The following is a 12,494-nucleotide window of genomic DNA, read 5'->3' as shown; positions in this document are numbered from 1 at the left end:
ATTTGGTAATTCAGAACAAAAATTCACGGACAAGAGGTAAGGTAAAATTTTATTCTACATGGAAAATACAAGGACCTGCACAAAAATATAAAAACTAAAAAGGTGAAGCCAGCTGATATCTTTAATTAATACCATTCTACATATTTGCATCGAAAGTGTTTGACAATGAGACCAAATTAATTGTTACTTTTATTTATGTCAAAGTTGTTACAGTATTGTAATCGCTTGCCAACTCGTGCTTTTTATAGAAAATTTAAAAATTAATTCTTAAGAGCACGTGTCCACAAAAATCAAACATTGGGTGGCAAACTTGAAAATTCGAAATCGCACACACTTTGGCTATTACTAGTCCATACTGAGCTATTCATCGCTATGTGGTTCATTTGCCAAATGGATTTTATTTTGGCAGAAAATAGTGCTACTAGATTTCAGGGCCAGACGTGAAAAATGTAGGCTTAAAAATTAGCCATTTTTAAGAAAACCCCTTGCCTTAATTACAAAGCCAGAAGATATCTACTTGCAATCAGCTTATTCTGCAACTTTTCCAGGTTTTATATAGGTTAATTTCTATGACATTTGCCGAACGATTTCTGACATTGTGCGAGACCTGAAAGAAACCCCCATTCCATTGCCAACTTTTAGAGTCTTCAGATGGAGGCCTAGGGGGATATATATCTTGAGCTGATAAGAACTTTCGTCCTGTCCTGATTTAATTTAAGCCTGTTAGTTATCATTCATTTATCAATATCATTACATTGTTCGATGGTGTTTTATATCGCAGCATTTCATCAGTACAGTTTAGTTGTAAGTGCCGTATAGAAGTATCAATTTCAGTTGTGACACTTTACAATGTCAGCAAGAAGAGTGGTGTAAAGTAATTACAGGAGAGGGCCAAGGACTGACTCCTGCGGGACACCACGCTCCAATAAACGTGGTGATCGATGATCAACGGTTTATTTACATTAACGAACTGTGTACATGATTTAATATAGGTTGGCAGGGATATTTTGCACAACGCCCAATGCCGAATGCACTGTTTGCTTACAGATACCTTACTCATGTTTGCTTCCGGTTAGCTTTCATTTGTTGGAAAAGGGCCAAATACAATAGAATGCTGTCCTCTCCAACACATAAAAGCTATCCGCGCGCAAACATGAATGAAACTAACTACAAATAAACAGTGTATTGGGCGTTCTGCAAATTGCCGCTGCAGCCAGACGAACATTGCTCCTCTGATCCCAAAGGATCATCCCTTGAAAGCCTGAGGTAACCTTAGCCAGGGCTTAAGTTGTTTGGATTCGATTGTAAATGAAAAGAATTCTGGCACATTTGTACAAACAGTTATATACTGTAAATTAAGTAACGGGTTTCTGATTCAAGCACAGAATTGAATTCAACTACATGTAGTATACGTACCGTAAACTGTCGCTTAGAAGCTCTGGGCTTATACAACTTCCGTCGTAAGCTAGGGGATTTTTAATGGGCTTATATCCGTGGGGAGTATATAAGCGGAATAAAGAACCGCCACGAAATGAACTGGAGCAGTGTTGATAGAAATATGGTTTTCAACTGAATACTGGTTTTTAATTAAGCTTTAAAACATCATAATAAAGCGAATTCTCCTCATTTTAAACTAGAAAGGGGCTTGTATCCGGGGGGGGGGGGCGTTATACTCGGAAGTAATATTTTGTTTCCATATAGATGGGCCTATAATCAGAGTTGTTATAAACGGGAAAGCTGGTAAGCGCCAGTTTAGGGTATTACTAAAATTAAATATGTTCTACATCTAAACACGCAGACATCCAGATTAAGAAACAACTTAAAGGTACATCTTAAGTGTAAAAATTGATTTTTTAAAATTTTAAAGAATTCTTCTTACCACCTTTAATGATTTCTCCAGCACATAGCACTGTTTTCTACAGAGCCTTTTTTAACCCCCCCCCCCCCCCCCCTTCGCCATATTCTTGTGTAATATTTTCAGTGCCACTTATAGCTGCGCTTGTTACACTTTTTGATGGTGTAGTTACTGGGTTTGCAAGAAAGTTGTTTAAGAAAGTTGATTGATTGATAACTTTACTAATACACGGTAAAAATTCCTTCAGCACAATTTAAAAGTATAGCATCGATGAAACAGGCATTTGAACCTGTAAAAGTATTTCACTCATCGTTTGATGGCGTTTCTTATCTTCCATTTCCATCTCTACTCAATCTATTGACGTTTTCGTTTTGAAAAAAACAATACTGGCGCGAGTTGTGCAAACCCAGTAACGTCATCAAATCAAAATAGCCGCGCAAGCAAATATTTCCCTTAATGGCCTACCTTTGCGAAGACTGAGGGAGAAACGTAAAGGTAGAATGGAAGCAATAACAGTTAAAACACTATCTTCAATACCACAGAACTGCTTTAGCCAACGTCTTTATTTGGTTTCGTAGCCACTTTAATAGAAAGGTGTCTGTAAGGAGAGGTTATACTGTAACATCTTTTGAGTGTCAAATAAAGCTCAAGCCACGCCTAAATTGTATTCCTTTAGGGGTTTAATTTAAAACCTTCGACGAGCGTTCCAGACCCCTTCAATTGAGATCTCCCACTCCCTCCCCACCCCCGGCTCTGGGACTACTGGCTTGGCCGTTTCAATTGCACATTCCAAAAATTATCTTGCATCTTTTTACCCGAATCACTAATTACGCATTATCACGTGAAAAAGACCTAATCATTCCGGCAATTTATTGCATGTAAAGCTGGCGCATATTATCTGAAATAAACGTTATTCGTTTCTAAAGTTTATGAAGCTGACGTTTCCAGCGTTCGAGCAAAGTGACGAGCTTTGACAAAGGTCTGACACTAGAAGCGTCTGCTTCACAAACTTACTACGACTCAGTTTAATTTACCCAGCTTTATCAACTTCGATTTGTTAAACAGCTATGTGTTGGTTGAAATGAGACAACGTTCTTTTAGTTGTTTGTACTTAGGAGCACAACTAGAGTTAGAGGAGACATTTGTATTCTAGAGCAAGAACAGACAAGCCAGATGGGATATGTAGGGGTGCTAAAGGAAATTAATTGTATTTTAGCTTTAGATGGAGGTGAGCCGGCAAACTACACCTCATGTTAATTATTAGAGCTACTTAGATAATCTAAGTTTCACTGAATCCGTTTTTGGTGGCTGAAGTAAAACCTTGGATTCTACGCGCTTGTAAATTATGCATATATTTTATGAATCAATAAATCTTTCAATCAATCATTCATTCATTTATTACATGTTTGTTATTTGTATAACTAACACAAAGTTTTCTTTGTCATGATACAGTAATCGAAATCGGACTGACGTCTCAAATCGTCCTCATCAACTATTATGTAACAGCTTCGCGGTTATAAGACTGAACTATTCATCAGCACTGGACACTCTAGAGAAACTTGTAAACAAAGCTATCCATGTTGTAATTGCCTTTGTAAAAATTAGCAAACACCAGGTATCTTTGGCCTTTGTGGACAATGGCGTGTACTCCTCGAGCTCCGAAGGTTTGCAAATCTTGATAAAGAGTAAACTGTGCTCCAGAAGCCTTGTACACAACTGAACGAACTGAGTATCCACCACTGTCTCCACGATAATTTGCAATAGCGAGGAACATTTCACCATTCATTTCAAAGGGTTGCATCTCCGCAGCACCTTAAGTAGCAATCTCTTGAAATAGAGTAAACTTTACGCCATCCCATTTGTAGATAGGTGAGTTCGTGTTATACTTGCTTCCTGTATAATAGTTGGCAAAAGAGAGAAAGACATGACTATTAACACGAAAGAATTTTGCGCTATATGCCCCTTGCGTTCGCATCGCTTGGAACTTTAAGAAGTGACCTCCAGACCATTTGTACACGTTTGACTAGTGTTGTATTTCTTCTGAGAGTGGTAATAGTTGGCATAGACAAGAAAAGTCTCGTTAGCGATCACAGTTGAATCGCAAGCCATGGCACCGTCAGTAGGAATATTCTGGTACTTCACGAACCTTCCTTGTTTCCACTTGTAAACAAACGAGTCGATTGAGTTGGTACTACCATCATAGTATTCTGAAACAGCTAAGTAATGTTCTCCATCAATGGTAAAAAACTTGAAGCCATTAGCACCATTGGTTGAAATAACCTGGAACTCTTCAAACTTGCCTTTGCTCCATTTGTAAATGACAGAGTTCTGTTTATAGCCTCCGTCGTAGTGGTTTGCAATAGCGATGTAGTGCACTCCATCTATTGTGAAGTGTTCAATACCGAAAGCGCCACGGGTGGACAGAGTTTGGTTTAGAATAAAACGCTTGTTGTCCATCTTGTAAACAACAGACTTAGCTTTCGTTCCTAATTTGTCACCACAGTAACTGGCAAGCACAAGGAACAGATCATCACCAATTGAAACAAATTTGACATCCGCTGCGCCTTTTGTGGGAATTTCTTGAAACTTCTCAAAGAAGTGAACGCCTTGCTTACGGTCTGTTGTAAATAAAAAAAGACCCACAGGTAAGTAACCCTTTTCAGTCGCAATTATTTAGGTTACAATATAATCCACCATGTGAGGTAATTTTGGGCGATTTTGTAGTTTCTGTCCGAAATTGCCTCCACGTTGATTTCATCGTAATGCAAACGAGAAAAGTTTGCCGTGAAAAGGGCTATTTCGATTCACCACTTTAGAAACGAGAAGAAACCTGGGGCAAGTCTCATCTCGAAGTGGCTTGTGGGACTGTTACTTGGGACAAAACAAAAGACGAGAGGCTATATTGTCCCCAGTGACGATCCCACAAGCCACTGCGAGAAGATACTTGCCCCAAATTTCTTCTCGTTTCTAAAGTGGCGAATACCCTTTTAATGCAACTATCATCATGTAAGCCTACAGTGACTCTATATAATAATATGCTATTGGTTTGTTTGTTTTTTTTGAAATAATTACTTCCATACTTGATATCAAATAAATCTACAAATATATTTGCTCTACTTGTTTTAATGCGTATGTTCTGGTCTGTTAAATGGCTAATGCTTGTGCTTATGCGCTACTGAAAACCAGTCTTCATAGCTCTTTCTGTTATGATTATCCTCTTAAAATATCTTCACACGAGAAAAGGTTGTAAATCACTCGCTTAACACTGAACTCGTGATTTACAAGCTTTTCGAGTGTTTTCTTAACATCCCAAACTGTTTATTGTGTTGGTAATCTCATAGAAAGAGTAATTTATTACTTTTATGAAATAACTATGGAAAATGTTTGCCAAAGAGAAGAAAATTTATTGCAATTTTGTGATCAAGTTGCTTATTCTCAACAAAGTGCTCAGATGACGCAGGAAAACCAATCACAGAAGCTGCAAGAAAGCACAGACTCAGCGCCGGGCACAAAATCCGCAGAACAAGGCGACGAAAACATTTGGCACTGTAAATATTCTAGGAAAGGAAAGGAAAAGGTTGTCTCTGAAAGACAGGGAGTGTATTAATTGATTCAAAAGAACTTTGACGGAAAATGCAGGAATTCGTTGCCGGAAGCAGTCATTACGAAAGCAAGAGACTATGCAAAAAAGTTTGCAAGCAATACAAAATTCATGTACTTGGCGAAGTGATTCAGCGACAATTTAAAAAGTTTTGCGAATGGAATAAAAGTTGCTTCTAAAAACTCTGCTTCTTCTTTTTATAAATTGTGAGTACAAATAAATAGTTGTTGTGGTTGTTGTTGTTGTTGTGAAATTTATGCCGCATTTACTTACTTGTGTTGAAGGCTATGAAGTCCGTGTTTCACCGTATTTTGCTGAATGAAAACTATCAGTTGGGCCGGCTAAATTCAATTATCGTGTTATGCATGCATGCATTCAATTTAAGCTTATAAACTACTCATAAGCTTAATGTTAACTTGAAAGAAATATTTTACCTTCTTTGATAACAACCCAAATTGTTCATTTCAGCCCAGCTGTAGGCAGAAGTACGTCCTCCACAGACCGTGGAAAGCACTGAAAGGGCTTAAAACCTTCTTCCAATTAAACTCAATCGTGAACAGAATCGGCGTAAAATTTTGGCCTTGGAAATTTTTAAAAAAAAAGCATTATATCGCTTCAAAATTCTGGTCCTGTTTTCCTTACAAATTTCTATGGATATGTTGAATCAAGAGAAATTCGTGTTATTGTTGTCTCAGCTATCGAAAGCCGAAAAAGATATTTAAAGCTGATGTTCTTGCTAGTGTTCTGAGCCCTCTAGTTCTCATGTAGTGCCTCGTATAGGAAAATATGCATGTGTTTACCAATACAATAAACAATAGGTTCTTGACCAATCAGAAAACACGTAGTAACTCAGTTATTCTACAAAAACAAAATAACACAAAGTTAAATACACTTTTATGTGTTGTTTTCAATTAATATCGAACATATTGAAGTTTTTCTTGTGTTATCTTTCTCAGAATATTTACACTATTTTAATAGAGTAAAGAGCGATTTTCAGTTTGCTTTTACATGAAAGTCAGGTGGGAGAGTAGGTAGCCAAAGTCTGCGTACGAGCCATTAGTCAGGAAGCACTGTCACGCAGGGCGCTCATTTTTCATTTTCGCTAAACATTTTGAGTAGAAGCAGGCAACATGGCTTATAATCCTGATTAAGAATTGTGCTGTTGCCCACTCCAAATGTTATGATATCTTTCATTATGCGGGTTTTTTGTCTAGGCCTTCGCTCCTGCGGCATGAAAACGAGGCTGAACTGTAAAATTTATATAATCCCAATAAAAAGTGTACAATACGATGGGGAAATAGCTGAGTCTTTGCTACTTGACGTTTAGAGCTTGATTCACAGCAATGTAGGAGATAAAATGCGTCACGTGATCAGTTATGAAGAGTCACGTGACTTTCCAATAAAATCGATTTTAAAGCATAAAAGACGCTCTATTCACAATTTCCTTTAATATAGTTTTCAATTTACTGACGTTTCTCATTTCGATTTACACATTCAACAATAAAAACACAAAAATGCAGTAGGTGATCAGCTATGATGGGTCACGTGACTAGATAACAACCGTTGAATAGATACTGAAGTAGCCTTAGCTGTGTGAATAGTGTGATTGACTAATTGTTTCAGTAAGCTTTTCAGGAATTATTTTCTATAAGATATAAAAAAAAATGTTTCATGGGGCAAATATGTGCTTCAAAAAGTTTTATTTAGAGCAATGTATTTTGAAAATTAATATAAAAATAGAATCTTTTAATTATTTTTCTCAATTTAAAAAAGACTGAATACATACATTCGCCAACTCTTCAGAAGCAAAAACCTTTGGGGAGTGGAGTGACCGATTTCTTCGTCATGTCACTTCCCAGTTTTCGGACAGTTGTACAAGGGTTGATGTGACATGAAGGTGTGGTCATCTGACACGTCACGACAAGATATAAGAGAGCTCGCATCAGATCATGAGGAAGCAGATACTAGAATAGTACTGCATGCCCGAGACGCAGCAGCAAGAGGGTACAAGCAAGTCAACATTTTGTATCGTGATACGGACGTTTTTGTCCTCCTTTTGGCACACGGAGAGCAGCTTTGTCAAGAGATATGGATGTTTGCGAGTACATCAAGACAAAGACGTTACATACCAGTTCATAGAATCCCGCTCTCTGAGGAGAAGAGGGAGTCGCTTCTTGCATTTCATGCCATTGCTGGCTGTGATACGACAGGCGAGTTGTATGGTGTGGGCAAGGCATCGGCATGGAAAGTCTTCGAAGATGCACCTGACCTCTTGGAACACCTTGGAGAAGAAAGCCAAATCAGTGCTGACGTTCTTGCCAAAGCTGAAGCCTTTGTATGCAAACTCTACAGTCCGGGAAAACAAGAGGTGGAAGAAAAAAAAACAAAGAAAGAGCAGCAGCGTTTCGCAAATCCAAGAAAGATCTTGACGCCCTACCTCCGACTCTAGATGCACTGATTCTCCACATAAGGTGGGCAAACTATCAGACCATGGTATGGAATAAAGCGCTGGAACCATGTCCTTCTCTCCCAAAGCCTGAAGTCAGCAGATGGTAATACAGTGAAGGCACTCTGAAGCCAAAGTTAATGACGCGAGAAGAAGTGTCAGCGGCGTGTTCACAGTTAGCATACTCTGGGTGCTCCCGAGAAGGCGGATACTGTGTAAACCGAGGCTGCACTTGCGTTTGACTATCTCTTTGCTGTTCCAAGGCATGTAAATGTGGCGACAACTGCAGAAACGACAGGAACACTGCAGCAGAGGCGAATGAAGCATGACCTATAACTTTGATAAGGTGGAAGTCACATAGTGGTCTTGTGTAATATAAGATACTTTGCTTATGGTTTATAAGCTTGTATTTCTGGCTTAAACCATGCGTCCAAGTAGAAGAAAGTTCAGTCTTTTTACATGAAAAATGCAAACTCATGGGAAATGTTACATAGGTTGGAAACGCTATAGAATGACTGAAAATAGACTGATTTCATTACATCACGTGACCCATCATAGCTGATCACCTACTGCATTTTTGTGTTTTTACTGTTGGATGTGTAAATCGAAATGAGAAACGTCAGTAAGTTGAAAACTATATTAAAGGAAAGTGTGAATAGAGCGTCTTTTATGCTTTAAAATCGATTTTATTGGAAAGTCACGTGACCCTTCATAACTGATCACGTGACGCATTTTATCTCCTACATTGCTGTGTATCAAGCTTTAGACGTCAAGTAGCAAAGACTCAGCTATTTCCCCATTGTATTGTACACTTTTTATTGGGTTTATATAAATTTTACAGTTCAGCCTCGTTTTCATGCTGCAGGAGCGAAGGCTTGGACAAAAAAACCCGCTTAATGGCAAATGCCATAACATTTGGAGTCGGCAACAGCACAATTCTTAATCAGGATGGCAAGACGAAGATTTTAAGCTATGTTGCCTGCTTCTACTCAAAATGTTTAGCGAAAATCGTTTTTTGGCGAGTTGCCTTCTGACTACTTGTGGCAAATGAAGCTCGCGCTTATCTCAAGTTTCTGTAGCATGAACGACTGGCAGTATTTATTTTTTTCTACTTAAGACGAGATTGCAGGCCTCAAAGAGTCCTCGTGGGCCCGATGAGGATGAGTGAGTTACTGTGTAGACAACTTAGCATATAGTCGCGAATGTGATACAAATTTCAGCTCTGCATCTCACCTTGATCACAAGGGGTCGCTTTATGTTGCTGAAATGAAAATATTTAATAGCTTCATCATTTATCGTTATACAGACTTTTTCCACTTTTGTTACTGTTGCTGTACAATGTTGCTGTTTTTGTTATAAGTTGCTTACAAGCCCATATTGACACAGTTCATACTAACGTCTTTTACTGACAAAGCGTTGCACTTATAAGATTTTAACCTGAGCTTATAAAACGGGAAAAACAATTGTTTTCAATCAATATTCTCAGCGCGTGAGATGCCTGACATCGCCGTTACAATACAGAAAAAACTCAAGTAAAGCGAAACAACAAAAAAAGAGACAAAGTAAGAAAACATGTCGAATGAATCTACAGATCATAAAAAAATTCAAACGTACAATAAAATGCGACAACTGACGTGAACACATAAAGACTAAAATATTTTAAAGCCTGTGTGCCTACGATTTGTTTCGCAGTGACTGAACTGCTTTCACTGTGTGTTCACGCATTTATTTCCTAGTTAAAGCCTGACTTCACAGATTTCTCCCGGAACAATCTTTCAATATTTCGCTTATTCTCTTTTATCTCATAGTCACTTAAGAAACCCTAGCTCCTATTATATTACTTTAGACCTTAAAGTTGGATGTCTTACATTTCTAAGTCGTTCCACTTCTCGAGTGAGGTCTTTAAGCTTTGACTTGATTGCTGTTAGTTCCTACAAGGTAAAATCAAATGTTTAAGTTTTTGGGCACGACTGAAATACACATTATGTTTCCTCTTGATCCATCCTCGTAATGTTTACCTCTCCCTAAAAGATAAAGTGCTCGGTTCAGCTCAATTTTTTTTTTTTTTTTTTTTTTTTTTTTTTTTGCTGTTTTGAAGACGTTATTTCTTTATTACGGTTTTTTTTATATTGTGGCGAGCAATATCCATCAAACCGGCAGACATGAAAAAAACCGTGTAAAAGAAAATTTACTGAACCGAAGAGAGACAAACACAATGTCAGCTAGCTATGATATGAGAGTTATAGACTCGCTTACAGACCTTTCTATCGCATGTTCCTGGTTCGCCTTTTATGCCATCTCTTCCTTGATTTCCCTTGTCACCCTGAAAGAATATACAACGCACTTGCTGATAAATAATCAGCCCGAGCCGGAATGTGAAGGAAGAAAACTTACGGTAACCGGGGAGGGGAGAAGTATAAGTAGGGGTGGGATGAGGCACATCTGGGTATGCACTTGCCTTCTTCAAGTGGACGTTACTTGGTTTCGAGACTTTTTACTGGCAGTTTATTTTATAGCGCATATTCTTTCTATTACTAACCTTAACTCCATCCCTTCCACTCAAGCCATCTCTTCCTACAAATAAGAGTAAGATGATAACGTTATTTAAGTGTCAAAATATTTTAGCATATGTCCTTAAAAATGGACCTTTTGCCATCTTGTAGTTGCATGCATGTTCATGAACTGTCTTACCGTCACGTCCATCTCTTCCGTGACAACCACACGACTGCTGCTGGTAGGGACTAGAGCTCTAAGATAGGAAGTTACGACACTTAATGAAGCGTTATTTTGATTACCTGAAACATAACAACTGCCATTGCCATAAAAAAAAGTTATTTTCATGTTCAAAGGAATGCGTGAGAATTAGCGAGTGCTTGGTAATCTGGTCATGAGCCAGAATCTCAAACGCGAGGCTTGATGCCTTCTATGAGACCCTAAATTGCACAGCCAGAAACCTTTCATCAAACTACCACATTCTGGTGGTAAAAGTCGACAAACAAAATTAATGCAGCGTGGAATGTGAACGGTATTAGCTTCAAATAAATAAGGATACCTTACAAAGTAACTCAACTCATTTCATGTAACTAGAGTTACACAGACAGAAGAAAAGGGAGACACGACAATTTAGCACATCAAACATGCGATTGACCCAGTAAATTCCTTTCTACTTGGTGCATCAGAACATAGTTAAGTATGATCAGAACTCCTACAATTCTGCGCAAATATTTTTTCAGATAATATGAACTCAGCTGCCTCGGAGAGAATGCTTACAGAATTAGGGATATAGTTAATATATCAAATCATTTGATGGCGCCTGTCGCACTTCTCATGAGGATGTATACAGCTCCTTCATGGTTAACCTACATGTAGGACAAAAACACAAACAGTGCGGGACAAAAACGTTGTTTGAATACCAGTCTGCACAACTTAACGGGCCTGAGCGGCAGGAAATTAGATTAGTGAGCCTTCAGTTTGAGATGTGCCACTGCCAGAAAAGCTGAAAAATATATCAATTAACATTTACTCTGATTGGCTAAGAGCGAGATCTGAGCGGTCATTATGCAGCCGTAATGCCCACGGGCCGATTACGGATTATGCAAATTAGGAAGAGCCCGGCTCGGAAAATTCAAGCGCATTGAAACGATGAAAGCCGATTAAAAACAGTAAGAAAAGTAAATTTAATTCCGAGTAGCTAAACGTTTAGGGATTTTTCCTTAATAAAATCTGTATAGAAGTCGTTTTTGACTTACCAGCCGGTAACCTTGGCGAGCACTAGTGAAAAGCAGTCAAAGTTTGCCGAGTGTTGAGTAAAGCTAAAATCGCTAAGTGAAAAACATCATCGGCAGATGTGTCACGTATCCTGAGCAGAAAACCACGGAGAAACTTATAAGTTATCATCTTAGTCACAATAATTACCGAAATATTGAACTCCGTTTCAGTTCTCATCAAACTGATTCCCTCGCGTTAACACAAGCAAGTGTAAATCAGCTTCCAGGATCATCAGATGTAAACAATCGGGCGGTTTCTGTCGGTAGCAGTGTTTCTGATAACTGCAGGAAGTTTTAGACGCTCACAAGGCTTGAAAAGTTCATTCATAAGTCCCAGAATGAAGAAGGCCAAGATATGTTGTCGAAAGCGAATGCGAAGATCGAGTTATTCTGAGCAGTGCATTCTGCAGCATTAGTATTTTCTTTCACCGAAAGACCGTTGGTTTGAACCATTTTGAAGCACTTTCTGTCTTTTCTATATGCGTTGAGGTTTCGCCACAAAAGTTGGAAAAATTCCCTCATCATGTTGTGGCACCACGATACTAAAATACCTTTTTGAGGGCTGTGACAATCATTTTTCCCGTAAAGAAATACAGTGGTAAAGTTTATTGACTGTGTAGTTTTGCCCTGGGTCTGAGACGATGAATGAATCGGTAAACGCGCGCATCGCCGGATGTAAATTGACGACTTCCGCTCGAATAATTTTTTTCTTTTCCTTAATTCATGAGCCATATAATAAACAACTTAATAACCTCGACTGTTCGGTCGTTACGGGAAAATCTCAAACCTCCGCCTACCGTATTGACCTCGCTATCGCTCGGTCAA

General features: G+C 38.6%; 2 pseudogenes across 1 annotated transcript; one reads left to right on the top strand and one right to left on the bottom strand.

Annotated features, from left to right (window-relative positions):
- Nucleotides 1-3,228: 3,228 nt before the first annotated feature.
- Nucleotides 3,229-10,718, bottom strand: LOC149102049 (uncharacterized; annotated as a pseudogene). The gene is made up of 7 exons (XR_016202545.1): nucleotides 10,698-10,718; nucleotides 10,594-10,651; nucleotides 10,442-10,476; nucleotides 10,163-10,225; nucleotides 9,771-9,833; nucleotides 9,136-9,163; nucleotides 3,229-4,473 (listed from the first exon to the last, which is right to left on the bottom strand). The product of XR_016202545.1 is annotated as an uncharacterized LOC149102049 (transcript).
- Nucleotides 7,348-8,231, top strand: LOC110061380 (uncharacterized; annotated as a pseudogene).
- Nucleotides 10,719-12,494: the final 1,776 nt, after the last annotated feature.

This window comes from Orbicella faveolata, unplaced genomic scaffold, assembly GCF_042242905.1.
Source record: "Orbicella faveolata isolate gen_17 unplaced genomic scaffold, um_ofav_v1 contig_36, whole genome shotgun sequence".
In the NCBI taxonomy this organism is placed as follows: domain Eukaryota; kingdom Metazoa; phylum Cnidaria; class Anthozoa; order Scleractinia; family Merulinidae; genus Orbicella; species Orbicella faveolata.
Note: the sequence above shows the minus strand (reverse complement) of the source record. Positions and strands in the feature narration are given on the sequence as shown.